General features: G+C 39.7%; 1 protein-coding gene across 1 annotated transcript in view; it reads left to right on the top strand.

Moving 5' to 3' along the window:
* Positions 1-16,465, top strand: part of MYO3A (myosin IIIA) — a 292,667-nt gene that overhangs the window by 163,887 nt on the left and 112,315 nt on the right. The window lies entirely within an intron of this gene.

The following is a 16,465-nucleotide window of genomic DNA, read 5'->3' as shown; positions in this document are numbered from 1 at the left end:
ACTTTCTTCTTTTCCATACTTTGCTTAGCTATTGTTTAGCATTGCTTGTCCATACAAACTGTAAGATCAATGTGTTCAATTACAACAACCCCATTTGGACTTTTAATTAGAATCGTATTGAATTTATATATTAGTTTTTGGAGCACTGTCATTTTCATATGTATGTCTTCTCATCCCAAATTATGAAATGACTTACGTACTTTTTGTCATATGATTTTGTTTGTTTAGATGCTGTTTTGGGTTTTTAATAATAATCTATAGCTATATTCATCTAGAACTTGCATCTTATTTTTAAATTTATTAACAACTATGTTAAGGTTTTTATTAAAAGTAAAATGAATTTTCCATTGGTAGAATTTTTGAGATATATAATCATGCCATTAGCAAAAAGAAGAGTTTTACCCCTTTCATGTTACATCAGTCATTTATTTTTCTTTTTTGTACTTAGATCATCTAAGACTAGTCTAAGTCAATATTAAGTAATAATGATTATAGTTGGCCTCTCAGTCTAGTTTCTGATTTTAAATGGTTTTAGTGTTTTGCTATTTTTTGAAAAAGAATATTTATCATAATTAATTTCCTTTTATTGCTGTTTTACTTAGGGTTGTTATTAGGAATTCTGCTGAATTTTACCAAATTTTTTTTCAGCAGCTATTGATATAATCATATTTTTTCCTATGGCAGTTTGTTGATGTCTCCTTATTATGTTGATAGATTTCTTAATATTTAAATATCCTTACATTTCTGGAATAAGCCCAATAAAGTCCATCTATATTATCTTTTTGATAAATTTCTGTATCTATGAGCTAGTGTTTTATTTAGAATTTTTGCATCTATATATTTAGCAGTGAAATTTATCTACTGTTTTTGTTTTCTTTTATATCAAATTTGATTATTAAAGTTATGCCACTGAGCTTTTTTCATTTTTTGTTTGGCCTATGTGAGTTAAAATCAGTTCCCAATGTTCTCTGAAGATAAGAAGCACCTCAACACACATACGTGAGACCTACTGTATAGAAATTTCTGAGAGATCTAGTATTACAGCATCCCATTAATTCTTATCATTAGAGAAGATTGAGGACAATGTCTTTTAAAACCTTAAATAAAGATTAGGGGCCAGGCGCCGTGGCTCACGCCTGTAATCCCAGCACTTTGAGAGGCCAAGGCGGGTGGATCATGAGGTCAAGAGATCGAGACCATCCTGGCCAACATGGTGAAACCCTGTCTCTATTAAAAATACAAAAAAATTAGCCGGGCATGGTGGCAGGCGCCTGTAATCCCAGCTACTTGGGAGGCTGAGGCAGGAGAATCACTTGAACCTGGGAAGCAGAGGTTGCAGTGAGCCAAGATCACGCCATTGCACTCCAGCCTCGCAAAAAGAGTGAAACTCCATCTCAAAAAAAAAAAAAAAAAAAAAAAAAAAAGAAAGAAAGATAGATAGATTAGGGTAAAACTCAACTGTGTCTGACCCTTGGACCTTTTTGATACTGAGTCTTTAATTACCTTTCTGATTCTTCTATGAAAATTATCTTTTTGAATTAGGTTTTCTCTTTTGGATTATTTGTATTTTGCTAAGAATTTATCATGAAATCTTATGCCATAGATTTTCTTGCTGAGTTTTCTTATGATACTTTAAATTAATCCCATATCTCTGGCTTTGTTGCCTTTCTCATTCCAATGAGAAATTCTCATTTTCGCCCTTACTCTCTTTTATCTTTAACTGGGTTTACAGGGGGTTTTGAATCTTAAAAAAAAGAAAAAGGCAAAACCACAACAGCTATTGGATGCATTTTACCCATCTGATAAATGTTTTCGTGTCTGTATTATTGGTTTTAATTTGATTTTTATATTTTTATTATTCATTTGTTTCTTCTGTTCTTTTTTTTTTTTAAAGAGAATACTTGGTTCCTGTATTTCTTTACATTTGTTATTGAGTAATGAAAGCATTTAAGGCTAGAAATTTATCCCCAAGTAATAAACACTTCCTTATGTCCCATAGGTTGTATTTTTTAATTTTTGTAACAAAGCATCTTGTTTAATAGGGACTCCTAAGGCTTTTGGAGAAACTTTCAGACTTCGCTGGTAATAGTTTATTGTTTGCTACATTGATTTAGCGTGTGTGATGAAAGAAGATTTTACTCTGAATGTGAATCAGGCTTTTAGATGAACTCTTTCTGGAATTTTAGATGAACTCTTTCTGCAATTCGTTGAATTTTGATTTCATTTTCATAAATGACACTCCTGCAGCTTTAAACAGTCAATGTGTCTGCTTAAGAAGTTTACCAGGATCCTTTGGGTTATCAGATCTCTACTAAGAGCTTAAGCTAAAACAAACAAACAAAAAACTAATTCTTCAATTCTTCTCAAAAAATTAGAAAATTTAATCAGCAATATATAAAATGTAGACATGCTAATAGAAGTGAAACTTTATAAAAAATATTCAAATTGTATGCTATGAAATTATTGAATCTAACGATTTCGTAGTCTGTTTTTAAGGCACTGTTGACTCCCTTCCAAAATGGAAGACTATTAGCAGTAACTTTAGTTCCATGATCCATCTGCTTGCCAAAAGTAATATTTGTAAAGATGTACGTGCTTTTGGCATATTCTCCAAATAGGGAACTTCTGCTGTTGGCGACTCTGAAGACAGGAGTCTCTCAGTCTTACCTTCTCTTGGAAAGCTTTTGGCTCCATCTTGAGTATCCTTGCTGCAGGCTTACAGGAGGTGGGGACTGGGGGATGTTTTCAAGACCTTGCCCCTAGAAGATAAGTGTGATCTTACCAGCTGGGTGAGGTTGGAGAAGCAGAGTAAATGGATTTTATTTTGATTGGAATTAGGGCCCTGCCTTACAAGGGAGGTTTAGGTAAATCCAGTGCCGTCTTTGTCCATCAAGATCTTAGAAATCTTCACTGATCCATCTCCCCAAAGCTAACTTTATCACCCAGAGATGTTCCAGACAGTTATTTGGTAGAACAAGTATACATAGATTCAAATGGAATTCCAATTATTTAGTTCAGCACTATCTTATTTAATAAGGACTTCTTGAAAGAGAGATTTTGTTTTGTACAATCCATCTAAGAATGAAAAATGTAGAATAATTATATGACAAGTTGTCCACTGTAAGAAATGAGAAATAAAAATTACTATGAAAGGAACTTTGTTAGACTTAACTGACAAACCAGACAGTATCTGTAACAATGAATATTTAGATTACAGTACTACCCTCTAATCTGCAGTTTCACTTTCTGCAGTCTCAGCTACCTGTAGTCAACTGCAGTTTGAAAATATTAAACAGAAAATTCTAGAAATAAACAATTTTCAATAGCATGCCGTGCTGAGTAGCATGATGAAATCCCACTCCTTCCATCCTGGTAAGCGAATCTTCTCTTTGTCTAGCATGCCCATGCTGTATAGGCTACTTGCCCCTTAGCCACTTAGTAACCCTGTTGGTTATCAGTTCAAAAATACATAGTACATATATAGAGAGTTCAGTACTATCTGTGATTTCGGGAATCCACTGGAGGTCTTGGGAGGTATCTCCCATGGTTTAGAGGGGACTGCTATAATCTAGTGTGTTGTAGTCAAACAATAGTGGTTGTGAAACATTCCAACTCTTAAAGTAAACTTTTCTAGTATGAGCTTTCTCCTTAACCAAGAGGAATTCAGATTTCATGAAGAGACTCTTTCCTGGCTACTTTTACAGGTCCAGAATTTAGAATCTCTCATTGAGTAATCTGAATAAACATTGCTACTCTGTTTCTAGAGGAATTAATTGGTTGTAGGGAAACATAGGTGAGAGTGAGTTTGAGGAGCCAGAGGGAATCTGGAAGACTACTTCCAGCACCAGTCAAGAATTATTAACAAGTCCTCTTGGGACCAGAGGGGGAGTTATTGCAATGAGTTCCCCCAAAGAGTTCTGATTTTACTAGAACATTATGAATTATAAGGACAACAAGAAAGTTGTACTCTAGACTCAATGGCAAGCCAAGATTGAGTGCATCCTTAGGAAGACACTTTACTCACAAAAAGTTGTGAGCTGAAGTTAAATGACTTTTTGGCTTAAAAGTAGAGACTCCAACTTGACCATCTTCATTTCTGAATGATGCTTTCTCTCCATTGATTCGTGGACCCCACCCGGAACTTGGGGTTGAGAAGTCAGGCTGTCCACTCTATATCTACTACACTGCAGCTGTAATTTGGGAACTCAATGCTTCTGTGGTCTCTAGGTCAGAAAGGAGATGAATGGGCCCCTTCTCTCTCGATGCACTAGATGGTTTTTAGGCTATAAAATGGAACAAAAATCCATTGTTTAATGCATTTTCTGAGACTTTTGGAGAAGCTTTCAGACTTTGCTCTTAGCTGTAATTTGTTACAGTGAGACAGTACCTGGTTCTTAAGTGGCCAGTATGTGAATCTCATTCCCCTATCTCCTCCCTTCAAAAAAAATGAAGCAGCAAAGGTTGGCAGGATGTCTGGATTGATATATAAGGACAGGAACATTAACTTGACCATAGCACCGTTTGTCTGAGAGTTGAAAGAAAATGATGAGGAGTGAGTAGGAGTTGAACAATTGACAGACCACTAAGCATTTAGAACTTATCATGGATACCTCATGTAAAGGATCGAGTGTGCGTATCCTTGTACATGCCATGAGGTCTGTGTGGTAGACACCCTATCATGCTGAAATTTGTGCCATTGACCTTTTACCTGATTGTCTTTTGGAAACAAGGTCTAAACTGTAGGACCTGGAGTCAGAGATGACCCCGATATATTTCTGGAAAATCGTTTTATGGGCTTTCTTTCTTTTCTTTCTTTTTCCTGATATATTTCTGGAAAATCATTTTTTGGGTGGGTGGCTCCTTCCTTCCTTTTTTCCCTCCTTCCTTCCTTCCCTTTCTTTCTTGATGGGATCTCTCTGTGTTGCTTAGGCTGGAGTGCAGTAGTGAAATCAGCTCACTGTAATTTCAAACTCCTGAACTCAATCTGTCCTTCCACCTCAGCCTCCTGGTTAGCTGGGACTATAGGCGATTACCACCATGCCCAGCTAACTTTTTTTTTTTTTTTTTTTTTTTTTTTTTTTTTTTTTTTTTTTTGAGACGGAGTCTCGCTCTGTCGCCCAGGCTGGAGTGCAGTGGCCGGATCTCAGCTCACTGCAAGTTCCGCCTCCCGGGTTTACGCCATTCTCCTGCCTCAGCCTCCCGAGTAGCTGGGACTACAGGCGCCCGCCACCTCGCCCGGCTAGTTTTTTGTATTTTTTTGTAGAGACGGGGTTTCACCGGGTTAGCCAGGATGGTCTCGATCTCCTGACCTCGTGATCCGCCCGTCTCGGCCTCCCAAAGTGCTGGGATTACAGGCTTGAGCCACCGCCAGCTAACTTTTTAAAACATTTTTTTGTAGAGGTGCATCTCACTGTGTTGCCCAGGCTGGTCTCAAACTCCTGGCCTTAAGTGATCCTCCGGCCTCAGCCTTCCAAGTAGCTGGAATTACAGGCATGAGTCGCTGTGCCTGGTGATATTTTTAATACTAGAGAAATAAATGTGTTCGTAATGGCTTCAGCTCTGGGAGAGGAACTCCCTGACTCAGAAAGCAGGAGTTTCAGCCATATTTCAGGTGATATGTGGCCCCCACCCAAAGACTACAGATGAGCTAGGGGCACACTCCCAGGAGACTGACTCCATATGCCACCCTGTTCTAAATATAGTCTCATTCTTATGCTCTAATTCTGATGTCCCAGGCATCATAAATGACCACTTGAATGTTTTGCTCTTGTTAGTCAGCCTAACCCTAATTCTACCCCTACCCCTACCCTTTCCTGGGCATGACCACTTCCAGGTGCATCTTTCCCTGCTGCCAACATTCAGTTTCAAATCTGGCCCCTCCCCTTCCGCTGCATCATTTCCCCTCAGCCCTCCCTAATCTGGTCCTCACCCTTCCCACAGTTTGCACCTATGGAGACAAGCTGATTCAAGCACTCAGTGTCCTGGCTCGTAAAGCAGAGCCAATTTATTTGGGATTCAGTCAATAAAGAAAAAAACAGCAGTCATTCTTTTCCTCAATCCTTGGTCATAAGATCAGTGTTGCTAATGGTAGATGCTCCTTGTGAACTGTGGCCTGGCTCTGTTGGATGCCTGGTTAGGGGAAAACAGGATCAGCCAGTAGGAGCTCAGGGCATCCTTCTAACTGGAAGATGTATAACAAGCAAGGCAGTGCCTGCTTGTGACCAGGGGCTGGGCCTCTTCCTAGTTCTTTTCCTTGCCTTTTGTCTTCAGAGTTGATCTGCTTCTTAACACATTCACTTTTGCTATCTTAGAAAGTGGGGAAAGGATATGAACAGACATTTCTCAAAAGAAGACATTCATACAGCCAACAGACACATGAAAAAATGCTCATCATCACTCGCCATCAGGGAAATGCAAATCAAAACCACAATGAGATACCATCTCACACCAGTTAGAATGGCAATCATTAAAAAGTCAGGAAACAACAGTTGTTGGAGAGGATGTGGAGAAATAGGAACACTTTTATACTGTTGGTGGGATTGTAAACTAGTTCAACCATTATGGAAAACAGTATGGCAATTCCTCAAGGATCTAGAACTAGATGTACCATATGACCCAGCCATCCCACTACTGGGTATATACCCAAAGGATTATAAATTATTCTACTACAAAGACACATGCACACGTATGTTTATTGCAGCACTATTCACAATGGCAAAGACTTGGAATCAACCCAAATGTCCATCTGTGACAGACTGGATTAAGAAAATGTGGCACATATACACCATGGAATACTATGCAGCCATAAAAAAGGATGAGTTTGCGTCCTTTGTAGGGACATGGATGCAGCTGGAAACCATCATTCTTAGCAAACTATCACAAGAACAGAAAACCAAACACCGCATGTTGTCACTCATAGGTGGGAACTGAACAATGAGATCACTTGGACTCGGGAAGGGGAACATCACACACTGGGGCCTATCATGGGGAGGGGGGAGGGGGGAGGGATTGCATTGGGGAGTTATACCTGATATAAATGCTGACGAGTTGATGGGTGCAGCACACCAACATGGCACAAATATACATATGTAACAAACCTGCACGTTATGCACATGTACCCTAGAACTTAAAGTATAATTAAAAAAAAAAAAAAAGAAGCAAGGATTCATGTTTAATTGGTTCGTTTACTTAGAAGTCCCACTCATTGGAAGCAGGTTTCACTTGTATTTGGCTCAACTATTTTCTCTTGCTTGGTTTAGTAACACTAATGTTTACTAACATTAAAATGAAACGAGTTTTGCAGCTAGCATCTATTGACAAATATAATTTATTTATTTCAAACTGTATATTCCAAATTTAAACATATTCAATGCTTATTGAACATCTAAACGTATAGCGTGGGATAAAGGAAAACATAACATCTGTTTTTTGGATCTGAAGCACAACCACTGCTAGATATTTTGGGAAGACTTTTAGTCCAGTTCAAGGTGATTCTCGTAGGGCATGGTGGCCTCCCATCTAAAAGCAGAAACTGTCCCAGTTGGGATTTGGTAGAATTAAACTGCGTGAGTATTTACTTCCTTTTTATCCCCAGTATTGATTTTTTACGCTATTTTATTGGCTTTCTTGGATATGTTCTTTGTCAGTAGCTGCTTCTAATCTATTTTGATAGTAAAAGGCAACTTTTATTATCAAGATAAGTGGCATGATTCTGACATCCTCTAAGCATAGCATGCGGCCTTCACAGTTGACTGCAGCACAATTTGAGTGACTCTCCAATACAGTCTCTCTTTCTCTCACTTTCTTTGCTGATCTCTCTCATTGGTATTGACAGCACCCCCAGTGTATGTGTCCCTTTAAATACTCTGAGTTTACAGTTCACGTGTGCATTTGTGATTCAGCACAATGCAAAAGAATGACAGGAAAATCAAAATCAGATATTCTCTAAAAATAACACCATTGGAAATCTCTGAAACCATTAAACCATATGATTTCCTAAGCCATTTCCCTGCTATAGTTTTAAAATAAATGATTGGTAGTTTGATGATTCATAGTAGTTTGATGATTCAATGAGTAGTTTGTCTCATTTAGAAACAATTTTTACCATATAATGGGAGTTTTGTGGGGGTTTTTTACACAAATTTATATGTCTGATGTCTAAGATGAGAATGCCTTTCTTCTGTTTTAATTGCGCTTTCATTTCTCATGATAGTCTAAAAATCACATGCTAGCATGTTTTCTTTGGATTATTAGTTACGTCTTTAGGGAAAATCAAATAATATTTGTGAAAGAAATTAAATATTTTAAAGCATCACAAAAAGTAATGAATTTCCATGAAATACTCAGTTCATTTTTAAAAATTGGTTTTAGGCCAGGAGCGGTGGCTCACGCCTGTAATCCTAGCACTTTGGGAAACCGAGGCGGGCAGATTGCCTGAGCTCAGGAGTTCGAGACCAGCCTGGGCAATACGGTGAAACCGTCTCTTTTAAAATACAAAAAATTAGCCAGGTGTGGCAGTGTGCACCTGTAATCCCAGCTACTCAGAAGGCTGAGGCAGGAAAATTGCTTGAACGCGGGAGGTGGAGGTTGCAGTGAGCCGAGATTGTGCCACTGCACTCCAGTCTGGGAACACAGCAAGACTCCTTCTCAAAAAAAAAAAAAAAAAAAAAAAAGGTTTTGATCAGAATGGAAGGGTGTGTATATTCCATTTGGTTTGTCATTTGTAATAATTTAAAAATAATTTGATACCTTTTTTTTTTCATTCAAAAAACATAAAACAAGTTAGAATTCCAGAATGCCACGATTTGGCCAACATTGATGACTTGAACTAAACGACAGGGCCAAGGAGGTAGTTGATAAAATAAAAATAATTCTGTGCTAGGGAGTCAAGATCCCTGGGCTAAAATCCTTGACACTGCTTATTTCTGGCTCTGTGTCCAATAACTAAACTTTCTGGTCTAAGCTTATTTACCAGTAAAAGGAGGGGAAAGGGATAATTAATTTCTGAGTCACTTCCAACTCTATGATTCCATGACTAAAATTGAGGGGCACTTAATTTCCCTCTAGTCTTTGCAGATTGCTCATGCCATTTTATTGCTTTAAGTGTCTGCAGAATTGAACCTAAGAATAGAGAACATATTAATATCTCATGTACCAACAGCTGCAAATGCTGATTGCAAAGCATCTCCTTCTGTCCCATCAGTTCTTATCTGCCTGGTATGTGAGTTGCAGTAACATCCCATCCTGGGTCCACTCCTCCCCACACTCCTTCCACCCCAACCTGCCTCCCTGTCCTTTCTCAACAGGAGCATCTGCACCGTGGCTTCAAGTAGACTAGATAGTGCCACATCTGCCAGGGATGGGCCACTTTGTTCTGGTCCATGATGACCCCCACCGACTTTGAGGTCTGGTCATTGTCCTCTCTCTTCAGTCCTCTCTCTCATGGGTATCAATTAGGCATCCGGGATAGGTTGAGGCCCTAAGAAATGACTTAGAACATTTTGCCAAAACAACTCTGGGCACCAAACTCACTCTACCCTGCATGGACTGTTGCTTCCATTCCCAAAACAAAATTTACTGAAAAGGAAATCATGTATTTCCCAACCACAGGGCTCTGCTACTTAGATAAGTTACTTGGCTTTTGGGAAAAAAAAAAAAAAAAAAGAAAAAAAAAAACAAAAAAAAAACTGGCTTAGTGAGAACTTTTTGTTCTCATATAATCTAACCACTCACTCAGGATGCAAAGTTTTATGTCCGGAATTGGTGGGTTCTTGGTCTTGCTAACTTCAAGAATGAAGCCGCGGACCCTCGCGGTGAGTGTTACAGTTCTTAAAGATGGCGTGTCCAGAGTTTCTTCCTTCAGATGTTCAGATGCATTCGCAGTTTCTTCCTTCTGGTGGGTTCATGGTCTCTCTGGTGAGTGTTATAGCTCTTAAAGGCAGTGTGTCTGGAGTTGTTAGTTCTTTCCAGTAGGTTTGCGGTCTTGCTAACTTCATGAGTGAAGCTGCACACCTTCCCGGTGTTACAGCTCATAAAAGCGGCATGGACCCAAAGAGTGAGCAGTAGTAAGATTTATCCTAAAGAGCAAAACAACAAATCCTCCATACAGTGGAAGAGTACCCCAGAGGGTTGCCACTGACTGGCTCCAGCAGGCTGCTTTTATTCCCTTATCTGGCCCCACCCACATCCTGCTGATTGGTCCATTTTACAGAGAACTGATTGGTCCATTTTCCGTTTTACAGAGAGCTGATTGGTCCATTTTTACAGAGTACTGACTGGTGTATTTACAAACCCTGAGCTAGACACAGAGTTCTGATTGGTGTGTTTACAATCCTTTAGCTAGATACAGAGTGTTAGACAGAAAAGTTCTCCAAGTCCCCACTAGGTTAGGTAGATGCAGAGTACTGACTGGTGTATTTACAAACCTTGAGCTAGACACAGAGTACTGATTGGTGCATCCACAATCCCTTAGCCAGACATAAAGGTTCTCCAAGTCCCCACTAGATCCAGGAGCCCAGCTGGCTTCACTTAGTGGATCTTGCACCAGGGCCGCAGGCGGCGCTGCTCACCAGTCCCGAGTCAGGCACCCGCACTCCTCAGCCCTTAGGCTGTCAATGGGACCCGGTCCTGCGGTGCAGGAGGCGGTGCTTGTCGCTTGGGCCCGGCAGGAACCTTGGGCATGGGGGACTGCAGGTCCCCAGTCCTGCCTCACGGAGAGGCAGCTGAGGCCCGGTGAGAAATCAAGTGCCCGGCGGGCCGGCACTGCTGGGGGACCCGGCGCACCCTCTGCAGCTGCTGGCCCAGGTGCTAAGCCCCTCACTGTCTGGGGCCAGCGGGGCTGGCCAGAGTGCTGGCCCGCCTAGCCCACGCCCACCTAGAACTTGCACTGACCCGCGACCGCGGCGCGCAGCCCATTTCTCACCTGCTCCTCTTCCTCCACACCTCCAGGCAAGCAGAGGGAGCAGGCTCCGGCTTCCGCCAGTCCACAGAGGGGCTCCAACAGTGTTGTGGCGGGCTGAAGGGCTCCTCAAGCACTGCCAGAGGCCGAGGAGGCGCCAAGAGTGAGGGCTGCTAGCATGTTGTCACCTTTCAGTTTGACACCAAAAGAAGGGGATATTTAGATTTATTAAAAAATTCTAAGAAAAGTAAGTAGAAACAATGAGGCACAGATTAAGAGTCTTATAGACGTAAAACAAGAGAGATTCTGTTTTGAAAGTGAAGGAAATTATACTGTCAGTTGACTGAAACAAAAGAAAACAGTTTGACAAGCATTTATTGAGTACTACCTGTGTACCAGGCCCTGTACTAAAAACTAGAGCTATGAATTAGTCACAGTTTCTGTCCTCAGTAAGTTTGTAATCTGATAGAAGAAATATACACTAGGCATCATTTCAATAAAAGGTAGTCAACTCTATGACAGCAGAGAATTTCACGGAAACATGAAGTCTGGGGTGGAAAAAAGAACACCCCAGAATGAGAGAAAAGAACAGCGTAAGCCAGAACTGAGACATGAAATTAACAAAATAACATGGAATGCTTGGGAACCTATGAGGAGTTTGGTTGAAATATGTCAAAGAAAACTAGCTGGAAATGACAATGGACAGGCAGTCAGGCACAGGAAGATGTGGCACCTTCATTCTCATGCCTTGGTAGGAAGCTGGAGCTTTATTGCTAGGGGAATAGGGGCCATTGAAGGATTTTAACTGGAAACATAGGATGATGTGATTTGCCTGCTAGAAAAGTCACTCTGACAGCCATATGGAAAACGGATTGGCAAGTGGCAAGACCAGAGGCAAGGAGACTGGTCAAGAAGAGGATCATGCCAGAGGCAAGCTGTGCGCTAATCATGCTTTTGAGTCTAGGTATGACCCTCACCTTGAGGGATAAATATGCAACTAAATGCAGGCAGTTCACCTGGTAGTTGTTTTTAATATCCAAAGAAGGCATGCTTGTGCTCAGAAAGGACAATTTACAGTTGCTTATATTTAATTAATTCAGTATATGTATTAATGATTTTGAAACCATGTATCTATATCTAGATTTTTTAAAATTTTAAGTTCTGCTCACTCAGCATTTTATTCAATTTGTGAATCCAACAGTTTTTTGTATAAGAATAGAAAAAAAAACTCAGTTCTTTATTCATTTAACTCATAAACATAACTTTACATTTCTCTAAACAAACATAACTAAGTTATCTTAAACACTTGAACTTATATAAATATTTAGTACATCTCAGTCTTTTGAATGCTCCAAATGACGGACAGAGCAGGCTTACAAGGACTGATAAGTGCTTTCTAAACTTTCTAATAATTTACCAAATCTTCTTATCCACTTAAACTTATTAGTGCCTAAGAAGATATAATAATTCAAAATTATTAATGTAGTAAATCAAGTTATCTTTTACATTTGAATGCAGTTTGCAATCAAAATATGTTCTGCTTTTCAAATTAAGGTCATAAGTGTTATATCAAATAAATATTTAAATTTAAGTCACAAGACTAATTGTCAGAGGATTTACTATGTCACTAATATGATCTTTACTATGTCTCACATATTAAGTTTTAAATATTTAAGAATAAACACACTGATTATTCTGAGATTACATATCTTATTCATAAATTTAACCAAAAAAAAAGCATTAGTTTGCTAGGGCTGCCATAACAAACTAACGCATACTTTGTAGCTTAAACCACAGAAATTTATTGTTGACAGCACAGGAGGCTCAAAGTCTGAGATTAGGATGTGGACAGGGTTTGTTTCCCCTGAGGGTTGTGAGGGAGAATCTGTTCTATGCTCTGCTCCTAGTTTCTGGTGGTTCCCCAGTAATCATTGGTATTCTTGTACTGCAGGTCCATCACCCCATCTCCACCTAAATTTGTCTTCACCTGGTGCTCTCCTTGTGTGTGTCTGTCTTTTCACATGGTGTTCTTTTAAACAGACACCGGTATAGTAGATTAGGAATCCACCTTACTCCAGAATGACCTTATCTTAACTATTTACATTTGCAATGACCCTATTTCCAAATAAGACCACATTCTGAGTACTGGGACTTAGGATTTCAACATATGAATCTGAGGGGTACACAATTCAACCCACAACAGATACTACAGATTTCATTTACTTCAATACCTCTATTCTTATTTTTATATTTTCCTGGGGTTCTGAGCTGAGACTAAAAGTTCAGGACTATTCTTTGGGGACAAAGAATTTTGAAACTTTCTCCAAAATCTAGATCCTGCTTTTTTCTGGGATAAGGTTTCTCAACCTCAGTACTATTTACATTTGGGACCAGGTAATTCTTGTGGGGTTTCTCCTGTGCAATGCAGGATGTTTAAGCAGCACCCTTGATCTCTACTCCGTAGATGCCAGTAGCACTCCAACCCCATTTGTAACAACCAAAAATGTCTCCAGATGTTGCCAAATGTCCTGTGAGGGCAGAGTTGTTATCTCTTTCCCCACAATTGAGAACGACTATTTTAAGGTCATTTAATCCAAGCCACAGATCTGGGTCTATTCTCATCAGATCCAGATGGGGAACCCCAAGATGTACCTTTAACTGATATTTACTTGTGTTACCTGGTGTATCATACATTCCACTTGGCATATTTCAGTTGTTACTCCTACTCAATTTTCATTATAACCCCTCTGAAGAATTTTCCTGCAGGTTTGGGTAGGCAGGATTTGGAGATGCAACTCTATATACAGCCAAACCTCTTCACTGTTTTACTGGATTCAACTGATCCCTTAAACTTTATGATGGAATTCTGCATCATTTTATATACTTCCAAGTTCATAGACCAGTTTTATACTCATTACATTGGTAACATCCTTATCAAGGGTAAAAAAACACATTTTAAAACACTTTTATTTAAGTTCAGGGTACCTGTGCAGGTTTGTTTCCATAGGGAAACGTGTATCATAGGGTATTGTTGTACAGATTATTTCATCATCCAGGTATTAAGCCTGGTACCCATTAGTTATTTTTCCTGATCCTCTCCCTCCTCCTACCCTGTGCCACGCCTCCTACCCTTCAACCTCCAATAGGCCCCAGTGTGTGTTGTTCTTTCTATGTGTCCATGTGTTCTCATCATTTAGCTACCACTTACAAGTGAGAACATGCGGTATTTGGTTTTCTGTGCCTGTGCTATTTTGCTAAGGATAATGGACTCCAGTCCATCCGTGTCCCTGCAAAGGACATGATCTTATTCTTTTCTATGGCTACATAGTATTCCATGGTGTATATGTACCACATTTTCTTTACCCAATGTATCATTGATGGGCATTTAGGTTGATTCCATGTCTTTGCTATTGTGAATAGTGCTGCAGTGAACATATGCATGCATGTATCTTTATAATAGAACAATTTATACTCCTTTGGGTATATACCCAGTAATGAAATTGCTGGATCAAATAGTATTTATGTCTTTAGGTCTATGAGGAATTGCCACAGTGTCTTCTACAATGGTTGAACTAATTCAGACTCCCATCAACAGTGTAGAAGCATTCCTTTTTCTCCACAACCTCACCAGCATCTGTTATTTTTTGACTTTTTAATAATAACCATTCTTACTGGTGTAAGATGGTATCTGATTGGGGCTTTGATTTACATTTCTCTAATGATCAGTGACCTTGAGCTTTTTTCATGTGATTGTTGACTGTATGTGTGTCTTCTTTTGAGAAGTGTCTGTTTATATCCTTTGCCCACTTTTTAATAGGGTTGTTTGTTTTTTTCTAAGACCTATAGTTTCCTCCAGAAAAATACAGCATAATGTCAGATGCTGTATGAATTTTTCCACCTGAAAGCCATGAAAGCCCATGCTGGTTGCTTCATTGCAAGTTATACATATTACAGATGCTAATTCCTTACCAGAATTTCCTTAGAAAAAATATCTACATCTAATCTGTTAGCATATGTATTGTTCCACTTCTGAAATACACCCTACATGCATTTATTTATTTCCATCTCTACGATTTACTGTTATATCCAAGTCACTGTTACCTCTCACCTAGACCACTGCAGTAGCCTCCTGAGTTTTCCATCTTGCCCCAATCCACTCTGTTTCACAGGATAACTAGATTCATCTATTTAAAACACAAAAGATAATGTTGCTTCCCACTCTGAAATCTCTGGTAGCTTTCTCTGGCAATTAGCACAAAATCAAGCTTTTTTTTTTTTTTTTTTTTTTGGCAGCCCAGTCTCACTCTGTCACCCAGGTTGGAGTGCAGTGGCACGATCTCGGCTTACTGAAGCCTCCGCCTCCTGGGTTCAAGTGATTCTTCTGCCTCAGCCTCCCGAGTAGCTGGGATTACAGGTGCATGCCACCACGACCAGCTAAGTTTTGTATTTTAAGTAGAGGCAGAGTTTCGCTATGTTGTCCAGGCTGGTCTCAAACTCCTGACCTCAAGTTATCCAACTGCCTCGGCCTCCCAAAGTGCTGGGATTACAGGTGTGAGCCACAGTGCCCAGCTCAAGTTCTTTCTGTTGGCCCAGGGAGCCTGGGTGGTGTTGCCCAGGCTCACCTCTCTGATTTCTTACCGTACCGTTCCTCATCCTCACCCTCTTCCAGCCCTCATGGGTCTTCCTTCTTTCTTCTAGGAAGGTTTTTGCCTTTGCTGTCCTCTGCCTAGAATAGTTCATGTCTGGTGACTTCCTGTCATTCAGGCCTCAACTTCCACATTGCCTCCTCTGAGGACAGCCTTCCCTGACCTCCTAACTGAAAAAGCCTGCCCGTGCTTTCCCAGGAACTCTCCTCTTTATTAAGTTACACCTCTTAGCTCTATTTTCTTCGTAGCCCTTGTAATTTTTTTTCTGAACATTTCATATTTATTTGCTTATTTTCCTACTGTTTGCCTCCCCCCAATGGCCTGAACACTCCAAGGAAGCCAGGATCTTTAGCCTATCTGCTACTAAATTACCTGAGACTAGAACAGTGCCCAGCATAAAATATGTTTTTATTAGATCAATGAATAGATATCCCACATATATATTCATTCAACAAATATATTTGTTGTTTATATGTTTATTACATATATATTTATTATGTATGAGTAAATGCATGTCCTTGAAGATGTTTTTTCATATCCAGCTTTTATCTGGACTTGGAATATGGGAGTGAATGGAATAATCACCTTTGTTAAGTGTAGGAGCTGGGCTGGAATAGATGCAGCAACCTGTAAAAACAGTAAAGAATTTTGCCTCTTTCCTCTACTTCACTGTACCATGAACATAGTTGAAGAGCTAGAATTACAACAGACTCCTTGACAAATGCCTCCAGTGTCTCCAAAAAGAATCATATATGTGTGTATATGTTTCTGAATGTAATTTGATGTACCTTAATTAGGAATGTATGTTAAAGAAGTAATAACTACTATAAACTCTACGCTGTCATCTAAAATTCTTATGTGGCCTGGCACAGTGGTTTACACCAGTAATCCCAGCACTTTCAGAGGCCAAGATGGGCAGATC

This window comes from Rhinopithecus roxellana, chromosome 11 (assembly GCF_007565055.1).
Source record: "Rhinopithecus roxellana isolate Shanxi Qingling chromosome 11, ASM756505v1, whole genome shotgun sequence".
In the NCBI taxonomy this organism is placed as follows: domain Eukaryota; kingdom Metazoa; phylum Chordata; class Mammalia; order Primates; family Cercopithecidae; genus Rhinopithecus; species Rhinopithecus roxellana.
Note: the sequence above shows the minus strand (reverse complement) of the source record. Positions and strands in the feature narration are given on the sequence as shown.